A 17292-nucleotide genomic window follows, 5' to 3' on the forward strand; every position below is an offset into this window, starting at 1 on the left:
TAGGGGTCTTCCCCTGTGGGGGACATTCCTGGCTTAAAAGTGTTCAAGCGGTGAAGCGGGGCGATATCCCAGGTGTGACAGCATGATCTCAGGATCCCGGGGGTCCCCAGAAGACCAGCTGGGGCCCGAATGCTTCCGAGTTCCCAGACATCAGTTAGGGAGGATGGCTGAAAACCAGGAAGCTAGGTCCCGGCTTTCTGCTCTGGGAAGCAAGCTGGGCCCAGACACCACCTTATTCCATCCACAAAGTCTCACACATCTCGCCATTCTGGTTGCAATGAAGAAATGGACTGTACACCAGAATTTCGTACCTGTGGATTATGCCCAGGATTTAAGGTGCTAGAGAAACATTTTTTGACATAAGGATGGAGAAATGGTTCCTCCACCACAGCTACTGGAAGGACAACTGAAGGATTATTTCAGCACCGGAAGTCAGACCTGCAGGAGTGAGTGGGAAACAAGGAGCCCGGTGGGTAAGTAGTTAGCCAACATGTCGGGAAATCTGAATCACCATTAGCTGTAAAACACACGAAAAAGCCATTTCGGGAGATGTTAGTGACAAGTGGGAATGACATGATAATGCACATTTTTAGAACAACTGAAGGTACTTAGCATTAAAGGATTCTGAGATTCTCATTTTGTGCTCTAAGAGGAGTAATAGACTCAGTTCAGACGTAAGTTACACGTGCTTAAGAGTTTGGTTTTTTTAAAGATTTTATATATTTATTTATTTATTTATTTATTTGTCAGCAGGAGTGTGAGAGCGCACAAGCAGGGGGAGCAGCAGGCAGAGGAAGAAGTGGGCTCTGGGCTGAGCAAGCAGCTTGATGCAGGACTCAATCCCAGGTCCCCAGTATCATGGCCTGAGCTGAAGGCAGATGCCTAAGAGACTGAGCTAGGTAGGCGTCCCTACGTGGGCTTAAGAGTTTTAAAGTTGGGGCACCTGGGTGTCTCAGTTGGTTAAGGAACTGCCTTCGGCTCAAGTCATGATCCTGGAGTCCCAGGTCCCACATCAGACTCCCTGCTTGGCAGGGAGTCTCCTGCTCCCTCTGACCTCTCCCCTCTCATAGTCTCTCTCTTGCTCTCTAATTCTGTCTCTCTCTAATAAATAAATAAAATCTTTTTTTAAAAAAAGAATTTACAGGTAACCCTAAAATCATAGAAATCGAGTATATGTTTTTTCAAACTAAAAGATGAAATAAGAGAATAAAGAAAGTATGTCAACTCCTTGACAGGGAACAAATGAGAAGAAAGAAACATTAAAAATGCATGATCGGGACACCTGGGTGGCTCATAGGGTTGAGCCTCTGTCTTCGGCTCAGGTCATGGTCTCAGGGTCCTGGGATCGAGCCCCACATCGGGCTCTCTGCTCGGCGGGAAGCCAGCTTCCTTCTCCCTTTCTGCCTGCCTCTCTGCCTACTTGTGATCTCTCTTTGTCAAATACATAAATAGAGTGGATTGAACCCCTTGGTTGAGCCTTGGTTCTTTTCTCTGAAGGGAGAGTCATGTTGAGAATGAACAGAGGTACCATATGTGAAATTTCTGTCCCAGAGGGGGAGGGACTGATCCCTACCTTGGATCTTTTCAGTCCCCTGGAGAAGTAAGGCCACAGCAAGAGGAACTGCCTGAACTTTCAGAGCCAACAGGGAATTGGGGCTGTTCAGACACTCTTAAATGTGCCCATGAACACAAAGTCACAATTCGCTGCTGGCTTATTCTTCCTTCATGTACTTTTCCAGTGTTTGTTGAATAGTGTCTTTATTGAAGGAAGCACGCTAGAGACTAAGCACTTAAGGAGGCAACCCAGGTGTATGTTGGTGACCGTGGTGCTAACCTAACCTATCCTTGGGCACAGGTGCTTCTCCTATTTGCTCTGGTGCAAATTCCCGTTCAGTCTGTCCAGGATTTCTGAAGCCAGAGAAAGCAAGCAGTGGAGGGAGGGAGGGGCCAGTGGGCTGGACTTCAAAGGAGAGAAGCAGGAGGGAAAGGAAGGCGTGGCGTAGCACAACTTCCATAAGCCATCACTGTGAGAGAGACCACTCTGACCATGAATGACAGAGCGACTGATGAATGAAGTAGGAAATGTGTGCATTGCATGACGCGGATCGGGGCTAGAGCTGACAAAAACAAACCCGACTGTGTGGCCAGGTGGGCAGACACCAGCCCAGCAGAGATGGGCTCTGAAATGTCATCCTGAAAAGAGACATGCCAAAGAGGTCATAATTTTCCCCCATCTGAATTTCTCTCTCTCTCTCTGTTCCTGTCTTGATGAAAAGTTTGCAACTCTTACACTGTTACAGAGGGAACAATCCGACTTATCATGCCATAATTTATAGAGCTGACTAATGTTGTTTTTCTCCAAAATACTGGGATTTAATAGAATTATTTATTCTATATTTGGAATTATAAACTCATAAAATATACATGCCCCTAAGTGATGTAAAATGCAGACACTTTTTCAAATAATTAGAAGTTTTTTGATTTTTAAAATACATAGGAACATTGATTTTAGAGGTTCTGTGAGTAATAGGATTTCACAAAATCTGTTGTGAAGCTATCGCTTAATGGGATTGAAAAAAAAAACACCTCAAGATATTTGAACTTAAATAATGCTGCATTGATCTCATACCAATTAAAGAAAGACACAAGATAGAATGCTATGTAGATTATTTTTTAAAGTACCTTACTAATATATTACAGGGGTATTTCTAATGGAATTATAATCTACTCAAACACCAGAAATTCTGTCGCTGAAATCTTGTCTTCAAGAGATCAACAGCTAAGCAATTAATATAACCACCTGAGCTGTTCAGAGGACCATATCAAATGTGGGTAATCCCAACTGCTTAATTAATATGGACCCTCTGTCCCCAGGATGAACTTTATAACAGGTTTGATAATCATAACATTTAAAGCACAAAATTTTAGACGAAGCCACCACAACCATCAACACCAGCTGTGCCAGGAGTAGAGGAAACCTTTGGCACCATTTTCAGAAAAAAACCCAAAATATATCTGAAGAACTTCAAATTTCCAAATTCTCTTTTCAGAAGGACTTATTGCTATGTCCCGAGGAACTCACTGTCCCAAATAAGATTGGGCAATGTCTCAGGAGTAATGTAATCCGTTTTGGGAAGCAGCCGTGAGGACGCTGAGGGGTCCTTCCAAAGAGACCTTCTGCTCAACAGTGACTTAGAAATCCATTTACAATCTTCTCTTTGACATCAGTGAGAGACACAGCTGGTTGGCGGCTTTCACCTTGCTCTATTGGGATATTACCTGACCAAAGAATCCCCCCCCCCCGCCGCCACCACCAAATTCTCAGGCTCTGAGGAGATACCCAGCAAAGGACTGTGTGTGTACAGATGTGTGTGTGTGTGTGTGTGTGTGTATACGCGTGTGTGTGAAAAGACGCAGATCCTGAAGGCATCAAAAGGGCATGATGCTGTCTGTTGGAACTCATAATTTTATTTATTTATTTTTGCAAGAGACAGCGAGAATGAGAGAGCACACAAGTTGGGGGGAGGGGCAGGGGGAGAAGCAGACTCCCCGTTCAGCAGGGAGCCCGATACGTGTCTTGATCTTAGGACCCTGAGATCATGACCTGAGCGGAAGGCAGACACTTAAGGTTTTTTGCTTTATTTTAAGCTTTTACTTATCTGTTTGTTTGCTGTTATAATTTTTTTATTATGTTATGTTAGTCACCATACAGTACGTCATGGGTTTCTGATGCAGTGTTCCATGATTCATTGTTTGCGTATAACATCCAGTGCTCCTTGCAATCCGTGCCCTCCTTAATACCCATCACCGGGCCGACCCATCCCCCCACCCCCTCCCCTCTAAAACCCTTGGTTTGTTTCTCAGATCCCATAGTCTCTCCTAGTTCATCTTCCCTCTGATTTCCCCCTTTTCATTTTTCCCTTCCTTCTCCTAATGTCCTCCATGCTATACCTTATGTGCCACAAATAAGTGAAACCGTATGATAATTGTCTTTCTCAGTTTGACTTATTTCACTGAGCACAATTTCCTCCAGTTTCATCCACACTGATGTAAATCAGTAATATTCCACTGCATATTTTTATTTATTTGTGTGTTTGTTTGTTTTTGCAAGAGAGGGCAAGAGCAAGAGAGAGGACAAGTGGGGAGGGAGGGACAGAGGGAGAAACGGTGTTAGGACTTATTAATCTGCGTGCGTTAGTCCTAACGCATTACTAACCTCTGGTTATTAGGACTTTTTTTCTCCCTCTGAGAATATTGGAGGCTCCGGATCTCCTCATTATATTGATGTAAGTCACTAACTTAGGTCTGTGAGGACATAAAGACAAAGCAGACATAGACCCTCCCTTTGAGGGGTTACAGAGTAAAACTTGTTCTCAACTTTGGTCACGTATTGAAATCGCCTGGGGAGCTTTAACAAAAGCTGGAGCCAGTTTCCCTCGCAGAGATTCTGACTTCATTAGTCTAGGATATGGCGTTGGCATCGAGATTTGAATGTCCCCATTGATTCTAGCGAGCATCCAAGGCTGAGAACCATTGCAATAAGGAAAGACAAAGCCTTCTGAAGCCCACAAGCTTCAGCATAATAAGAATTTTGAGCCTCTAGGGGTGATTATACTACTATGGGACTTTTGCAGAAGTATAATAAAGTTTAAGGTTACTGTTCTCTTTTATACACATATGTATCCATGTTTGCCGATGTGTGTCAGCATGTGTACGCACGTGGATTACATGAGTATCGCAGTTGTCTTAGGACAGATCCAGTGACATAGCAGTAATCCAAGTCACATCTCACTCTCACTTCCCCGCCACCTTATTTTCTTCCAGCTTAAACAACAGAAGTCTTCCCACTTTGGTAGCCGTAGTCTGGGATCAAGGGGATGGCTGGATCGGTTCCTTCCGAGGGCTGTGGGGGACAATCTCCTCCTTGTTTCTCTCCTGGCTTCCGTGACCTCAGCTGTTCCTGGCTTCTAGAAGGCTTTTTCTGTGTCTTCCCTGGTCCTCCCTCTGTGCCTGCCTCTGTGTGCAGGTGCCCTCCTTTTCATTTCCTCTTCGTCTTTTTTACTGATGTATAGTTGACACAGAGTGATATGTTAGTTCAACATAGGGATTCAATGGACATTACACCATGCTCACCATAGGCAGAGGTCCCATCTGTCCCCATACAACACTATGACAGTACGGTTGACTCCATTCCCTACGTTGTACCTTTCGTGCTCGTGACTTACTCCCACCGTAACTAGAAGCCTGTATCTCCCGCTCCCCTTCAATGATTTTGCCCTCCCTCCCACCCCCCACACCGCCACCGTGGAGACAACCACCAGTTTTTATTCTCTGTATTTATGGGTCTCTTCCTGCTTTTTTAGTTTGTTCACTTGTTTTGCTCTTTAGATGCCATACATAAATAAAATCGTATGGTATTTCTCGTTCTCTGTCTGACTTATTTCACTTAGCATAATGCCCTCTCGGTCCGTCACTGTTGTTGTAAATGGCAAGATTTCATTTTTTAAATGGCTGATATATACCACTTAATGTATGACTTCTTCTTTATCCGTTCATCTATCAGTGGACATTTAGGTTGTTCCCACATTGTGGCTCTTGCAAATAATGCTGTCATAAGCATAGGGGGGGGTGTACATGTTTTTGAACTAGTATTTTTGTCTTTTGGGGGTAAATACCCTGTAGTGCAATTACTGGACCATGTGGTATTTTTATTTTTATTTTTTAGAGGACCATGACTCCCTTTTAGTTCCTGCCCCCACACTGGCTCCCAATCTCTTACTAGTGTCAGTTACTCCTGAGCAATTCCCCAGGCTCCCTTTCTATGCATTTTAAGCACATTTTCATATCCATGACCGATATACCTACAACAGAGAGTTCAGGTTATCTAATTTCGTTTTTTAAAAATTTTAATAATTTGTTGTAAGCAGACTTAAAAAAAAACTTTATTTACTGTTTGTTTGTTTGTTTGTTTGTTGTGAGCAGGGGGAGGGGCAGAGGGGGAGGTAGAGAGAGAATCCCAAGCCTACTCCCCACAGAGCCTGAGACCAATCCCAAGACCCTGTGATCAGGACCTGAGCAGAAATCAAGAGCGGGTTGCTTAGCCAACTGAGTCACCCACACACCCCTAGAGCCGCACTTTTGACTGGGCTCTTATGTGCTATTTGCTATTTGGTTCAGATGGTCTCTGCTTGACTTACTCTGTCTCCTACATGAACTGTCATTACACGGACTGTTTCTGGTTACCCTCCTTTGGACGTATTTGAAAACTCTTAGAGCAGTAACAAAACAACACAAGTGGTTAAACAAGCAAAATTAAAACTATGATTCAGAATCTCATTAATATCTAGTGTAGAATTTAGCTTTGAATGCCCATGAAAACCAGAAAAACCTCTGTTTTTAACACGAGAACCACTTCTGACTCTATTAAAAAGTCAGGCCTTAGTGCAAAAAAAATTTGGAGAAATGTCCTGGAAAATGAGTATGGTTTCTATTGGAAACTATAAAAAAAAAAAAATACAACAACAACAACAAAAAAAAACAAAAAAAAAAAACCCCACACATAAGCATGAGCATTTTTGAGTGGGAGGAAAAGAAAGACAATTCATTAGACTGAAGGGAAAAGGAACAGGAAGGGGTGTGGCAGCGAGCAGAGGACACCGCAACACCCTTCAGATTCCCTTCCTTATTTTATCTGGAGACAAGGGTGGTCTCGCCTATATAAATCACTTGGGGTGACTAAGCTGAAAGTGGGGTGGGAGGCACCACCGGGTCTGTCCACCGTCACTGGTGGGATGAGCAAGCGATGCTTAGGGGGGAATCGAATCAGGAGATGCAATTTCATGCCATCGCGCTGTTCTCTTGTAAAGCGCCACCTGCTTCTGGAACACCCACCCACCTGGCTGGGGGTGAAACGATCAGGTAGATTGTCCAGGACCGGCTGCAATTGTGTAAGCTTTCCATCAGACACTTGTTCCATCTGAAATAATGCTCCTCGTGCCCTGGCTTGCACTCTACCAGCTGCCTCGAGCTCCGCGTGGGAGGGACTGGTTCAGAACCTGAGGAGGTGAAATGCTGAAGTTACCCTGGAGGTGACAGCAAGCACAACAGATGCTGGGATTGGAGAGGTTCTGAGAGAAAGTCTCAGGCTCAAGGCTGCTACTTTGCCTGAGGCTAGTTAGTGAGCATGTAATACTATAGTTAATCAGGCTTATTATACTGGATGTTCTGGGATTTTTTTTTTTTTTAAGAATTTTTTTTCCTAAGAAACAGATCAAAGGAAAGAAAACCACCAGCTTTCCTAGTCAGGTAGCTTGATTTCCCCGGTACTTTTTCTCTTCCATGAGATAACTGTATCACAACATTTGCGGGAGGCGGTGGGGGGAGGTTTCTGGGAATACACCCACCATACATCATAGGATACTCGAATGGAGCGGGAGTTCCTAAAGCCTCTGCCTGCCGTCCGCTCCCACCTGTCCAGGGCTGTATTCACACAGGCAGAGGGCTTTCGAGGAATTCAACCAGGAAAATATGGGTCATTATCATTAAAGAGGTTGTTCCAAAACCTCATTGAGGCAATTTTTAACTTTGAACTTTTCCTAAACACTTACCAGGGGTGCTCCTAGAAAAGAAAATTGTTTTCTTGCTCCCTTCTAGGAAACCAGCCTGGCAGCAGTGGCAAAGTCGGGGCAGGGGGGAAGAGGGAGAAGTCAAAAGGCAAAACGTGCACAGGTAACCTGGAAATTATCTGCCTCTGAAATATCCTGCCTTGTTTTATCCCATGTCATCTGTTTTAACTCTCATGCCGCCCCTGCCAGATGATGCTAAGCTCTGGGGTTGGAGTGACAGCAAGCCGGTTATGAGGTCCCTGTTTTGGCAGCTGGAACCTGACTGGTGAGGGCTTAGTGGTGTTCCAGAAAGTCCAGTCCTATTACCAAGGCCCTTTATCTTAGCATTCACGTTCAAGGTGTCAAGAGCGTCATCCAGATTTGTGATTTCATTAACATCCGGGGTTTGACCATGACTCATTGTTGAGCGCATGGCAGTGGGCATCTGGTGAGTTGGAATTGAACGTGACTTCTTGTTGAGGGCACAGCAGTGGGCATCTGGCTAGTTTCATAGCAGCCAAGTGAGCTTCCCTCGTCAATTAGGACTGTCTTGAAACCGGCCAGTCTTGACGGGGGCAATTAATTCCTGGTCCAGAAGCAGCCCAGCATCCACACAGCTGGCTAACAGTCTGGTACTTGCTGAATGAACCATGTACTTTCCGAACATCACCTAGCAAGTGCAGGGTTGTCTTCCTGGGAGTCCCCCAGCATTCAGAGATACGAAGAGAGCACATACAATGAGAAGGTCCTGGTGTAGGCAACAGGAAATCTCCAGGGAGAGGATACTTTACCCTGGTCAGTAAGCTAGTGTCCCAGTCGGAGGGCGGAGTAGAATGTGAGGAGGGGCAGTGAAGAGATAGTAGGATCCCAGTCTCAGGAGCGGGGGAGTCTGATCTCTTTCCACTGTACCCTCCCTGAGGACAGATACCAGGTGTATTGTGCTCACAGCTAGATTCTCAACACTTAGCCCATTGTAAGTGCTCATGAAATGCTTGTTGAGTGAATGAAGAGCTTAGAGAAGGACAAGGAAGCATCTGCGCCGGCATGATCAATGGGGGGGGAAAACAGCCAATATTCTCACAGAAGAAATGCTATGACACAGTGCAGCCCAACATTTCCACAAATTTCCCTTCTAGGAGAAGAGAAAAGAAAATTCTTGCCCCGGGGGATCTGGAGTAAAGTCTTGGGACAATAAAGCACACTTAGCAATATACACTGATAGTCTGGTTTATGACATAAAGCCATCACCTGTTTGTCCTGAGGTCCTTTGCATGGACACCTCTTGACCTAGCTCCTGGACTGCCCCCATGGGAGAGACCTTTGGATAACCCTTACGTTCTGGGAGTCCTTTAAGTATCTGTAGAGGCTTCGAGGTCTATTCCTGAGGGATTGTGGCCCCGAGAGCCAGAGCTGTCTCCCCACCCTCCATGTTCTTCTTTCCTGCTGAAGATCTTGGGATTACCTCTTCTCTCCAGAGATGTTGACCTCCTGCTTCAGAGGCATGGCCCCTACCTGGGGCAGCAACAAGAGGGATATCCCAACTCAGCACAGTGAGTCCAACAAGGGTACCAGGGATGCCCAATGACACTAGAAGAGGTCATTCAAGGGATGCAATCTGTGGAAATTAAGACAGCATCGGGAGGCATTTCTTAAGATGTGGACTTTCAAAATAGACTAACAGCAGTGTAAATTCTTCTTGGAAGCACTATAAAATGAGAATAGCCCCTCCTCTGCTTGGACCACATAAGCATGTGCTTATCTGTAAATGGAGGGTGAACCAAAATGCTCTTGTCGGCCTTCTGAGAGTCCATGATTCTACAGCTCCGTGTTTATATGGCACCTTTCAATATGTTATTGTGGCCCAGTTTCAAACAAGTCGTCGTATATTCTTATTTTATAGCTGAGGAATGTAGGCCACAGCATGTTGGACCATTTACCCAAAGTAAAGCTGAAAGCTAGCCTTTGTCAGCTTTCTGTTATCCTCTGAGGAGATTCCAAAATCGGCGATGTTCTGGTTTCGGGCTTATAATTAGCTTCCAGAAAATGATGACAGATCATCCTGCTACATTAAAGCCCCCATCTTTTTCCCCTAAAACCTGACACAAAGTCCCTACACCAGCAGCGATGACCCGGTTTATTTTTCTTATGTATGGAGTTCGAGGCGTGAGAAGAACAGGCTGTAGTTAACAGGTGTCTGGAGCTCCTGCCCCTTGCTCTTTTCTAAAGAACACAGTTGCCTGTGGTGGGTGGGGGAGATGTCCCACCTGGCTGGAGCCTCAGCTCTTAGAGGTCACTAAACCTCAGCTTGCACCCCTGAATTCTGAGGGAGTTCAGAATTCACTATGGGTAGTTACTGGCTGCAAGTGTCTTAGGAGACCTGACAGGTCAGTACAGGAGCTTCCAGTGATTTCTCTCTTTGTCTTGGGTACTCTCCCTCTCGTTTCAAAATATTTAAGGCCATCTGAATGGCCCTGGATTTTCTGAGGGAACCCTTGGATTTGGAGTTATCTCATGCCCCAAAGTAGTCAAGACCATTCACTATTCACTGTAATCCCAATTCTGGCAATCCCTCCTTACAACACACACACACACATAAACACACACACACACACCACCACCACCACAACCACCAACTCCACATTCTCAAATTTTTTAGATCTTTTCAGAACCGGTGCAAGGCCTTGACTTCTGGCAAGCACCAGGTTCTCTCCAATGTCTCAAGTGCCACTCTTTAGCAAAAATCAATAGAGGTGTCATCATTGTTGGTGTCTTGGCTAGAGGAAGGGAGGGTCCATTTTGAAGATGGAGTTTGATCAATATAGTGATTATTTAAAAAGTTATGTATCTTTAAAATACTGTGAATTGTATTTTCAGTAGCCATTTTCCTATTGTATTTATTTAATATCGTATCAGGTAATATCATATCATATAAATAAACACAGAGGAAAAGAGCACAACCTGGTTTAAATCCTGATTCTGCCATTTAGAAGTCAGCTAACTTTAGATAAGTAACCTAACTTCCCTGGAGCCTCATTCTCCTCATCTGTAAAATTAGAAATATTTATATCCATCTTAAAGGGTGATAGTGAAGGTAAGAGCTAGCAAGTATAAAGCACCTAGATTTTTGGCTAGCCTGTGATGGGTGCCTACGACATGGCAGTGTGGGTATGGGCAGTCAGGTTGTTGCATGAGTGTCCTTTCGTGGCTACACCTCTCCCAATGGGTTAAGGTGCACCCACTGTCAATTTTCAGTTGCACTGGGGCCCCCAAGTTCCTCAGGAACCAGCAGTCCTTGAATATCTGGCACCCAAGCTTGCTCTGCTTGGCACTGGAGTCCTTGAGAAAAGGCTGCTGTCCATGTTCCCTCCCATGGCATTGGAATCCAACCTCTATGAAGGAACCCAACCCTATGGTCAAGTCCATTCTTAGCCCCCTGTCCAGCAGGCCTTCCTCTGAAGGATGCAGAGAGAACAGGGACCCACATAATCTTGCTCCCTCTTCTGCCTCTGATTCCAAAGCACCTCAACTAGGTGTGACTGGGTTTGTTGATCTTCGCCCGTGAATAGTTGTAGCATTATTAATACTAGTTGAAGTATCTAATTACTTCTGAGGCTATGTGAACTAGAATTGCATCTCCTCATTTGGAATAGATATATGCCTTTAACAGTGACATGTAAAGTGAATTTTGGAGTGTCACATCTTATTTTTCCATTGATTTGCATCATTAAATAGAAATGTGTTTCTTTGGGAAAAACTGGATTTTAATAAAATTTCATGAAGAAATATAGGAACCACACATATTACAAAAGTATTTCTATAAAATCCTAATAATGATACTGAAAATCACTTACACAATACAAACAAAAACCTCTGAGTGTATTTTCATGTTTAACACAATTGCCTAATATTCTACGAAAGGAAAAACAATGATCATTGCAAAGAACATTCTGGAATAGAAAGTCAATTTTATAAATTCATTTCTCATCCACATAGCTGCATCAGGTGCTATTTTTTCTCTCTGTTGCTCAGATCTTAGAACTCTGAGAAGGCAATCTGTGACATAATTGCCTTTGATTTTCTTAAAACATTGGGCTTGATTAAATCTGAAAGGTGAAACAAAACTATAGATGTGACCAAGAGCATCCTATCAGTCAAGATAGACTAGGTTTTGTGGTGACAACAAACAGTTCCAACAAAAGTTTCTTTCTTTCGTTCTTTCTTCTTTTTAATATTTTATTTATTTGTCAGGGAGAGAGAAAGAAAACACAAGTAGGGGGAATAGCAGGCAGAGGGAGAAGCAGGCTCCCCACTGAGCAAGGAGCCCAGTGCAGAACTCAATCCCACGACCCTGGAATCATGACCTGAGCTGAAGGCAGTGGCTTAACTGACTGAGCCACCCAAGTGTCCCCAAAAGTTTATTTCTTGGTCTTACTACATGTCCATTGCAAAATGACAGGGAATTCTGTTCATTAAAGCCACTGAGGAACACAGGCTAGAAAGCTTCACTTACCTTCCATGTTCCCTGTCACTAAAGAGGGAAAATGAGATCTCTAAAGGCTCGCACTAACAATTAAATGCTCAGCCATAAGAAACATAAAATTTCTACTCGTCACTCATTGCTAGAACTAGTTCCATGGCCCGATCCGTCCAAACAAAGTCAGATATACAGTCCATATCCTGTGTATAGATAGAGAGAAAGTATTTGGGGAATAGTGTTAATGTACACAGAAGGCATTTGCTGATGCATATTCAGCAAGGAAAGAGGCTGTGTGGAAGCAAATTGCTAGAACCCATCCCGAAGAAGGTCAGCAAACCAAGTTAAGAAAGTCTCCAGGAGATGTATGTTAAACCAGTTCTCTAATTTGTGAGGGGCATGGAAATCTTTTTCCTAACAAACAGACACTGAGAAAAATCTTGTCAGATTTTTTTTTTTTTTTTTTTTTTTTTTTTTTTTTAATGTGTTGTATGGGGCACCTGGGCAGCTCTGTTGATTAAGCACCAACTCTTGGTTTTGGCTAAGGTCATGATTGGGTGGTGAGATTAAGCCTTATGTAGGGTTCCCTGCTTAGCATGGGGTCTTTTTAGGTGTCTGTTCCTCTCCCTCTGCCTCTGCCCCTCCTCCAACTCATGCACGTGCACATCCTATCTCTCCTAAAATGAAGAAAAGAAAATCTTTTGAAAAATGTGTTTTTTTTCCATTTTTGAGATTTTGTACATCTGGATTTTCATGTAAAATTGGCAATTTTATTTTATTTTATTTTATTTTTTTCAGGGAAAAGCGCGAACGCAGTCCCCCACTACCACAAATTATGCAGTCGAGTTTCCCACATTTGGGGAAATCGCAGGGGTCCGCACATCCGGAGTGCAATGGATAAGCCTCGCCCTGGGAAAACCACCTTCGTGATCATGGTATCTCCCCTGTAAAATTGGCAATTTTAAATGTTGGGGGAAGTAGTTAACATAAAGTATGTTGAAGGCACAGAAAAAGGGGTCTATGCACTGAGACCCAGCACCTCATTGGTAAACTCTGGCCTGCACAGAGTGATGAAGAAGAGCAGAGTAACAAGTCTCATTACACACCAGCTAAGGTTGGATAACAAAAATGTTTAGTGCAGCCAGTCAGTTTGGTCCCAAAGAGCAATATGGGACTGGAGGAAAGGAAAGAGATCATCCTAACCAACCTGGAGGTTTTGTTCTGTGGGTCTGGCAGGCAGTCAAGAGATGGGAAAGAAATCTGTGTATGAAAAGAAGGACATTCATGAACCTGCTGTTGGCAAGATGACATAGCCTGGACATGCACTCTTTTCTCTTCCAAGGATAAGTTTATAGAAAGAACAAATAATAGATAAACTAACAGAGATGCCAGAATGGGACAAGGGAGGGCCCTAGGGTACAAAATTTAAGGAGGCACTCGCTCAGGGTCATGAAGGTTCATGGATGAGGCTTGAGCAAACCTAGGCGTGAGTGTCTCCTGACACCGTGTGCTCTGGGGGCATCAATTGCCTCACCTTCGTGCTGGTTCACGAGTTTACACTACATCAGAAACAACTGTTTATTCTTTTCCCAGATGATACGGCTATGTTTTGGGAATAGCAAATCTTAGTGAAAAATAGTAATGAGAAAGCAGTAAAAAAAAAAACAATCTGGACACTAATGGCCCATTTTGTGATGACAAATTGGCAACCATTTGCTCCAATGAATCAATTTTTTATTTGCATTTATACATTTTCGATTACACTTCGATTACACTTCCAAACTCTGTGATACGATTTCACTTTCTTGGTTTATATATTTATTCATTCAAAGGTATTTATTGAGTTCCTACCTCATGTGTCATTGTGCTAGGCAATTGATTATATATTGGTGAATAAAACAGAAAAGGTGACTGCCCTTTTGGAGTTGATAAGTGAGACAGAAAGAGACACTTAATATGTACATAAGAAAACTAATCAGTACTTTTCACTGTGGCAAGGACAATAACGGAAACAAACACGATGCAGGAATGTCAACTATTACTGGTTCATGTTCGAGAACACAGTCAAGGATCACCTCCAAGACCTTTGGCGATGCAGCGTGGTTGAGGAGGATTCCTGCCAGAAGTCCTATGACATTTGAGAAAGTAAATTATATAACACCCTTTCTTTAAATATTAAAACTAAAATTGAAATAATTCATGCATGCTTTAAATAATAGGAAGACATTTTTTCAAGTATGTATTATAAAAACAAAGCACATTTGGTCATACCACAGAGAGACTACTAATAAAGTTCTTTCTTTCTTTCTTTCTAGTTTTGTCTCATGCCACACTTTAGTAAAATTCATATTACTCCTTGACTACTCTCTCGCTGCTCTTGGCTTTCTTCTTTCTCTTCCTTCTCCTACTCTTTTTTAAAATTCATGCATATTTAGGATTGATCTTATTTTAATTTCTTCTGACTTAAGGCTACTCTTGGAGGGGAGCCTGGGTGGCTCAGTTGTTGAGTTTCAGCTCAGGTCTTGATCTTTTGAGTCTGGGGATCCTGCCCTGAGTTGGACTCTGTGCTCAGCAGGGGGTCTGCTTGAAGATTCTCTGCCTCTGCCCAACCACACCCCCACACACACTCTCTTTCTAATAAGAATTATTTAAAAGAAGATGAAATTAAGAAAAACATGAAAAAAATAAACAAAAGCCTACAAAATAAAAATACAAAGAATGCTACCTAGTGATTTCCCTGAGCTCTGCAGCTTTGCAGCCCTCTCTGATCAGTGAACTTAAGAGGGGTGAGCTGTTCGTGATGGCCTTCTAGGGGAGGGGCTCTTGCCCTGATCCTCAGGTGGACTTCCCCTGGTGCAACTGCAGCTGCCCCAAGCAGCAGAGACGGGCCCTGGGTTCCAGCAAGTGCCGCTGTTTTACTCCCTAAAGGCTTGCAGCACCAATGGCTGAGGTGACTGTCACCGCACCCTGCTCCCTACCGTGGAGCTGAAAATTCACACCCAGCTCTTCAGTGAGCCCGCACAGAAAAAAACATTCCACCAGTCTTATCTCCTCGGATTCTGTCAGAACTCTGCGTTCACCCTGCCAGGGACGAGGCATTTTTATCGTAGGCACGTGACTGAGTTCCAATTCCAATTGTTTTGTTTTGTTTTTGTTTTTAAAGATTTTATTTATTTGAGTGAGGGAGTGCATGAGAGCGGAGAAGGTCAGAGGGAGAAGCAGACTCCCCATGGAGCTGAAGCCCTATGTGGGATTCGATCCCAGGAATCCGGGATAATGGCCTGAGCTGAAAGCAGTTGCTAACCAGCAGAGCCACCCAGGAGGTGGGAACCACCCACTCCAGGTTCTATGGATTCCAGTGACACAGACCAACACCAGACCTGCGAGGTGTCAGAGGTCTCACCAAGCTCCTGCTTCTTCTGGACCTCTCCCAGGAAAGTGATCACCCAACTATGCTGTGATTCGGAGTACAGGGCTTTACAGAGTAGAAAGCCAGGACATAGCTTCATGGTTTTCAGCCATTTTCCCTAACTGATGTCTGGGAACTCTGAAGCATTCGGGCCCCACCTGGTCTTCTGGGGACCACCGGGATCCTGAGATCATGCTGTCACCCCTGGGATATCACCCCACTTCACCCCTTGAACACTTTTAAGCCAGGATTGTCCCAGACAGGGGTAGACACCTAAGTGTTTCAATCATGCACCTGGCTGTCGATGGAAACTTTGCAGTAGGCTCCTTCAGGTAGGTGCCTCCCCTTGGATGTATCCATAGCCCTATCATCCGCATAACTTGTTCCCACCCAAGGGCCAAGGGCCAAGGGCCAAGGTCAGTCCCTTACTAAGGGATTTCATTGAAAATTCGAAGCCTAAGTTCTTGAGAAGCTACTACCCAGCCCTTTGTAGGTGGGGCTGTCGTCTTCTGGGACTCCAGAATATGAGCACTGATGAACACATGTGTGCACACAGGAGCGAGTGTGCTTGTGCACACAAACACACACACACCCCAGGAGGGACTGTGGGGTGGGATCTGATTAGTAGCAGATTCCAAGAAGTTGATAGGAGGGAGGAAATTGGGTGGGAGGTATTTCCTACCTGTGACAGCACTCCTCTAACATCATAGCTATTATCCAACCTATGCCTGTGGACATCTGATAGAAAGACATGCTGGAATCATCCGTATTTTGCAGAGAAGGGACCATCCCTGTCAGGCACAACGGCTTATCTAAGGTCCAAACCAGGTAAGTATAGAGACTTGTGTCTAAAACCAGGTGTGTTTGCAAGCTGGGGACCTAGCTTCTCCCAGACCTTCCCTGGGGGCCTGTTCCGAGGGGTGTTTTGGGGTCACTGTGTACAGATGAGATGTGTCCTTGCATGCAGAAGGGGGAAGAGGAGATGCCAGACCGGAGCACTGTTCATGTAGGGGTCCAACCAGGAGTGGGCCCCGGTAGGGGATCACAGGCAGTGATGTCACTGCCTGGATCACAAAGGCCCACAGCTTGTAACCCCTGCAACCAGGACCCACACTCTAGTCCGGTATCAGGGCTATTTGGACAGAAACGTCTGACACAGAAAGATGTTTTCGTCCTGTCTACGTACGTCCCGGGGCTCTGGGTACCAGAACCCCCAGGAAAATGTCTTGTTCCCATGCTGCAGAAGTTGGCTGAAACCACCCCCGCGATGCCTCAGGATGTTTCGAGGGAGACGCCATAAGGTACTTACTACTGAGGAGACTAGGCGATGCCCACCCCTCTGAACCGTCCTAGGGAAGCCCCATTCCTTCCTCTGGACTTTGAGGGGAGGAGGGATATGTGGGGGTTCCCGCCCATGGGCTGGAGGAGGGTGAGCACAGTGGATACCCTGGTGATCCCTTCTTGTTCACACCAATGTCATGGTGGGCTGGGTGCACCGGGGATTCCTGAGGTGCCTCTTAGCTGTGCCAGAGCACATCCAAGGCCCTGAAGCTGGGCCACGTTTCTCTCCTTGGGGGAGGGCTCTGCCACCTGGGCTGTGTGGTGTGTCTGGAATGGAGCGCCCTGGGTCTAAAGACTAGCAAACGCCTCCAGACAGGGCTCTAAGGTCTCCTGCCTGGCTGCCGGGCACTGTCTTTACAGAACGCTCCAGAGGACATGGTGCAGGAGATGAATGTTGACATCCGCTGCTCTCCTTCCCCAAAAGACAAGAAGCCGCACAGGGCCAACAGAGTCTGGCGCTGGCT

General features: G+C 44.8%; 1 non-coding gene across 1 annotated transcript; it reads right to left on the bottom strand.

Moving 5' to 3' along the window:
- Positions 1-12873: 12873 nt before the first annotated feature.
- Positions 12874-13037, bottom strand: LOC123394147. Its single transcript, XR_006608906.1, has one exon. It is a non-coding gene; the product is annotated as a U1 spliceosomal RNA (small nuclear RNA).
- Between the last annotated feature and the right edge of the window lie 4255 nt (positions 13038-17292).

The sequence above is a fragment of the Mustela putorius genome, unplaced genomic scaffold (assembly GCF_011764305.1).
Source record: "Mustela putorius furo isolate JIRA1106 unplaced genomic scaffold, ASM1176430v1.1 tig00001535_pilon_pilon_pilon, whole genome shotgun sequence".
Classification (NCBI taxonomy): Eukaryota; Metazoa; Chordata; class Mammalia; order Carnivora; family Mustelidae; genus Mustela; species Mustela putorius.